Here is a 6,000-nt window from a genome sequence, read left to right as displayed (position 1 = left end):
CCATTAGTGAGTCACTGGGACAGCGGGAGCAGAGTGTTGTACAATAAAATTGCCACAGTGGCCGGGGATGGATTAACACTGAACGGGACCTAGAGCAGCCACAAGCGCATGGCATCAACGTGACTCACTTGTTTCTGGGAGGTTCACATCGGTCTCTGCAGAAATCCTGGGGTCTCTTTTGGCTCCTAAGACTCAGCTCAGCCCATCAGCTTGATCCTGCCAAATCTGCTACTAACCACATTGCAGTAGAAATGTCATGCAAAGTTCAGCGCAGCAGCACGGCTGCAGGCAGATGGCGCGTAAAAGAAAAGCAGTGATCAGACTGACATGTTGCAGGATTTCTGATTTTCGTGCTGTCGTGGGAGACCCCAGGAAACTGCTGTCAGTGGAATCAGACAGTGAAGTGAATTCAGAAGAAGACTGTTGAAAGAGAGGGTAAAAAGCCTGGGAACACTTAGAGCAGGCTAAATTGCTCAATACTCTGCGTATCCAAGAGAAAGATGTGATGGCTGAGTTCCCCTCCCATGGTGTTAGATACTGCACTAATTCACAAAACTGACAAACATCTAAACGGGTACAATTACAGCCCATTATACGGGGAATATTTAAATAGTCATATTGACCTGAGACTTTGCTTGTCATTTGCAATGATGATGATAACTTACATTTCTCTTAGCATTTTTCATCCCCCCCCCAAAGGTCCTAAAGAACATTACAGAAATCCTACTAAACAGAAATCACTTCTCTCACCATTAAACAAACAAACAAACACAGCTGCCATGTTTTGAGGTAGAACGTGGCAAATGTTGAACAGCAAGGTTTAGGACAGCAAGTGAAAGATACTATATCCAATAAAAATTCAAGGTGCACGGGGAAGGTCGGATGTAACTATTCATAGTGCCAAACATGCCATGCGACCTTCAGGACCTGAATGCTGAGTATCCTCACTTCCAGGTGATGTTACTGTGAGCTGTGGGAGCTCGGTGCATCTTAAAAATCAAACAGCACTACGTTAAAGCACACTAGGGGATCTTTAGTGAGTGCCAGCAGAGTCTGCATGGACGAATTAATGCACAATGTGTTAGTGAGCTCTACACATCACTCCCTTGGAGTGCACATTACCACACCATGTGGACAAGCCCTCAGAGTGCTTCCTTTTCTGAATATTTTAGAGGAGCAAATTGATTTCCCGTTCAGCCCCTGAAATGACTTGGTGGATATGCATTGTCACATCTTAAAAGCACCATTCTGGGTGACTGGATGGAACAGGGTGTGGAGAAAGGGCTATGGAGTCTTGCATCCCTAGATCCTCATTTGACTCCAAGCCAGAGACCCTTTTCTCCTGCTGCAGGATCTCAATTCCTGGTATCCTGTGCAGGGGTGAAATCCACACTTGTGCAGAGACCAGCACACCCCCTTAAGGCCTAAGTGTGACTTAAGGGATGCAAAGGCCTCTGGCTGCCCCTCCGCACAGGGTGGATTTTGCCCTGGAAAAATAGGGTTCTGCATAATTAGTAACTGAAAGTAGCTATCATCAATGGTTTCTTATTGGCCCATTCATATTGCAGTTGATGAACCCTGTCCAGTCCTCAGTGCACAAGCATTTACATCTCTTCCCTCCACAATAACACACACACACTCCCCAATCTGCAGCTACTCAGTGGCTGCCTCTACACAGACAAAGGAGACAATGTGTATGGAGACACAATTACTCCCTGAGTCCTAGAGATGGACCCTCCAGGTCAGGGTTGTTTGACAAGGGGATTTTATTTTTCTACTGGAAATTTTGAATTTTTTTATGGTTTTCCCCCAAGATGTCCCATAATTTCCCCCCTCCCAAAAAATCATAGGTGAAAACTGAAGCATTGGATTTTGTTTTGGGGGTGTGTTTTTTTGTTTTTGTTTTTTGTTTTGGGGGTTTTTTTGTGTAGGGGGTTTAGTTGAAAAAACAAGACATTTCAAATGAAATAAAAGTGTTCTCACAGAAACATTCGCTTCCCTCAAAAAAAAAATTTTTTCCATTAAAAAAAAAATAGAAAATTTTCTATCAGCCTTAACTGTGGCAGAGCTAGCTGAATCACATACTCTTGTAGATGAAACCTGAACTTTGGATCTGGACTTCACAGATAAATGCAGGAGGACTGATGTTCAACCATGGTGTTCAAGAATGTTTTCATTTCATAGATTCTTAGAGATTAGGGCCAGAAGGGATCATTAGATCGCCAAGTCTGACCTCCTGTATATCACAGGCCATTGAATTTCACCCAGCTACCCCTATATTGAGTCCTATAACTAGTATTTGCATAAAGAATAAGGCATGACTCTGTTCTCTCCCCCTTGTCAAGGTCATATGGGACCAAGGGTTTTTATCTGCATGTGTTTGTGCGTGTAGGCAAGAAGGGAAGAGGGGAAGAAGTAAAGGATGCAAAGCCGCCAGATGGAAGCAACAGAGGATAATTACAGGATTAAGTGGAGGGAAATTGGCCCAGTGACTTTTGTGCCCCTCTTTTCTCAGCAAAGCTTTATTTGCTTTCCCCTCTTCCTGTCAGTCCTGTGCCTTTTCACGTCTTCACTATTAAATTTAGCAGGAAAATTATTAATTTGATTGCTCATAGGAGTTGCCCAAAGATAAATACATGCAGCTTAATAAACCTTGTTAGCAGGAAGGAAGGAGAGAACATTTAATTCATGTACTGTAGAAATGGTTGCAAAGCATTTTTGAAGATGAAGAGTGCCATGAGTAGGATGCTGCCCTCAGAAGTCATGCACATGTACCTGATGGCAGAAGACAGCTCTAAATATTACTACAATCTTTCAGGGAATAAGTAGCACATGTAATGACTACTCTTGGCTGCATGTAGGAGTGAGGGAGCTCACAGATACTCTACCCCTTTGCATCCTGGGAGTGATGTTGTCGCAAAAGGTGCAGGGAAATGGGACTTGTGAACTTTGCCCCGTATGGGTTGGCTCACAAGGCCGTTGGTGGTAAAATTGTTAAACCATCGGTCTAGGCTAGTGTGACTGCCTTGCCTGTGGAATTTTCTCTTCAGGGCAGGTGTATGTATTCCCAGCGAATGGAGGGTGGCCTTGGAGTCCTTTAGAGTTTGTAAGGATTCATCTGACTTCTGGTTACAAAGATGAGTTTCAACAAAGGGCAGGACCTCCCTGGAAAACCCCGCAGTGGGAAGCCATGGTTCATGGCACATCGTAATGGCAGTAACCATTGCCCTTGAAGATGTATCTGCTGTATCTACTGCTGATTGAAGAGTGGTCCTGGCAACCAGATTGCCTCCCGCAACGACAGCCTAAAATTGAGCTCTCGCAACGACAGCCTAAAATTGAGCTCTGTCCTCTTGCGGAAGCTTGTCGATGAAGTCTATGAATTTATAATAGTTCATACTTAGTCATCAGTGTTTGGTAATTGGCTATTCTGAACCAAAGGCGAATAGAAATTAAGACCTTCCTTCCCAATACATTGAGTCATTTACCCCTTTATTGACCAGATTGGATCTAGGCTGTTGCTGTCCAGATGTCTCCATGGCAGCCTGGACAACCAAGGAGTTAGGAGCAGGATGAGAAAAGAGAACTTATGCCCCTTTGGCTGGGACAAAATAGCATTTTTTTGCCCTCTTGGGGTAGAGGCACAGGTCTCTGGGATATACCAGACTGTTGGTTCCAGAATGGCTTCATTAACAGGATGTGCTATTTGGCTGGATCCAGAGGATTGGAGGATGTCCAGGAGTTTATGCTGAGAATCCTGAACTTTCCCCCAAGGAAGATCTGTAACTCCTCTGAAACCATATGTAACAGTTCCTGGAATTGTTTATGGTCATTGGGGAGGATGGGGACACTGGAGCAATTGCTTCATTCAGGGATGAGGACAGTCTCATTGGTACCAGTGGAACTGCCAGATCTGGTTCATAATTCTTTTTCATGGGGTCAGGAGGAAGCTCTGCCTGTCCTCTCACAGAGGAAAGGGTGGACTGACTCCCTAGTGGATCATGTTGTCTGTGCAGGGTGGTATAGGTCCTACAGTCCCCACTATGGTCAAAGGGTGATTGTGGAGGTCCCCATGGCTTGGGATGCCAACCGTTCCAAGGCAGGTGCTCAGGCAGAGATTGGTTCCAGACTGTCCCAGATCCCCTGTCCAGGAAGGAATGCCCCAGAGGAGGAGACATTGGTTCCTCAGTAGTTCAGAGGCTCCAAGAAAGAAAACGCTGATTCTGGATCCATTGGCAGTACCAACAGTTCTGCTGGAGGGAAACCATGTCTGGATGCTGGAATAGGAATCAGACTCCACCCATAAATTTCATCCTGGTGGAGTCAGGATCTCCCTGAAGAGGGAAGGACCTGATGGAGATGGAGATTGAGGATCCAGGAGAGCAAAAATGTCCTGGGGTGGAGCATAAGACTCTATTCTTCATGGAGTATGAGGGGTCCTGTCAGAGCTGGAGCAGTTACAGTTTGTGCCACTGTCAGGCAAGGCAGAGCCAGTATCGTCGGTGGTTGAGGCTCCCGATGGTTTCGTTTTGTTGGTGCAGTCAGTTCCCAAAGCTGAGGCTTAGCTGGTACCGGAGGCACTGCTGCCACCAGAGCGCAGTCTGGTACTGATGCTGTCCTGGATTTGTGGGCTTTCTTGTCATGACCCTGTGATTTAGGACATTCTAAGTCGACATGGGCTGAGCAGGAAGGCTTCTCGACTTAGGCAGGGCTGTATCGGACTTCTCTGAAGCAGATTTAGAGCATTTATGAGAACACTCCCTGCCCTCCCAACAAGACCCCAATGAGGGATAAATTCCCTTGCTCCTAAGTTGGATCTCACAGCAGCAGGTGCAGTCCTTGCTGAGTCAGGCCAATGTAGGGAGTGGGGTCTCCTGGCCTGGGTCTGACTGTAGCCTCATGGTTGTCTCCATTAGGTGCTTCTTAAGAAGAAGATCCTGCCCTTCACGGGTACGACTGGGGAACGAGCAGCAGATACTGCACCTGGCCACAACATGAGCTTCCCCGAGGCAGCACGGGCAGCATTCATATTTGTCGCTGACTGAGAAGGAGTATGGACAAGAAGCACAGATTTTGAAACCCGGGGTTCTGGGCATAGTCCAGTACCCATAACAAGGCAAAGAGTGGAGGGGGCAGGGAGTATGAAATTCCCCAGGATGGGGAGTCTAACTAACTACCAAACTTAGGTAAGAACTATTGGATAAAATTCTTGAACTATTTACAAAAAAATATATACCTATGTATTTACAGATTGAAGAAGAAAGGAAGACGAAGCTTCAGACAGTGGAGGTTCTGACCCAGGCCATGTAGTTGTAGGAAGGAACTGGAGCGGCTGTCAGTCCACTCTGCCTGTAGTGGGATGGCTGCTCCACTCCAGGAGAAAATGGGATAAAGTAGGCCAGAGAGGTTGCGCAGATGGGCAGCCAATCAGAAAGTGCCTGTGGGCAGCCAATCAGGGCCAGGCTGAGCTCTATATAAAGGCTGCAGCACAGAGGTGAGCTCAGTCTCCCCTGACCAGCAAGGGAGGAGGATTGGCTCCTGGTAGAAGGAGTGGCACCCTGGACACAGCAGTGCTGGGCAGGGTAGTGGGAGCTCTGGTTGACCCTGCCAGACTGCAGGCCTTGAAACAAGGGCTGAGTAGGTGCTAGGACTACGGGGAAGTGGCCTAGGGAAGGCAGGCAGTGATGGGGAGTGCAGGAAGGCAGCAAGTGGCTGCCGCTCAAGGGTCCCTGGGCTGGGGCCCAGAGTAGTGGGCGGGCCTGGGTCCTCCTCCTCCCCTCTTGCACCGCACCTTGCCAGAAGGGAGGGTGGCCCATGGACTGCACCTTGTCCTGGAGGTAAGGGACTAGACTTTGGGGTGGCAGGTGGCAATGAAGGCAGGTGTGGACTAGGACTGCTGATATACCCCTGGAAGGGGGGAGAATGGAGTAGTGGGCACTGCTGAAGGGCAGTGTCCTGAAGAGGACAAGAGAGTGACACGTGTCCTGGTGGTGGAGACAA

At 47.6% G+C, this 6,000-nt stretch overlaps 1 protein-coding gene across 1 annotated transcript in view; it reads right to left on the bottom strand.

Annotated features, from left to right (window-relative positions):
• Positions 1 to 4,549: 4,549 nt before the first annotated feature.
• URB2 (URB2 ribosome biogenesis homolog) overlaps positions 4,550 to 6,000 on the bottom strand; it is a 29,807-nt gene continuing 28,356 nt past the window's right edge. Inside the window, exon 12 of the transcript XR_004645060.1 lies at positions 4,550 to 4,560. The gene's annotated coding sequence lies outside the window, so the exon portion shown is untranslated. The remainder of the gene's footprint in view (positions 4,561 to 6,000) is intronic.

This window comes from Trachemys scripta, chromosome 3 (assembly GCF_013100865.1).
Source record: "Trachemys scripta elegans isolate TJP31775 chromosome 3, CAS_Tse_1.0, whole genome shotgun sequence".
Lineage (NCBI taxonomy): Eukaryota > Metazoa > Chordata > Testudines > Emydidae > Trachemys > Trachemys scripta.
The sequence above is the reverse complement of the archived record's forward strand: the minus strand, read 5'-3'. Positions and strand labels throughout refer to the sequence as shown.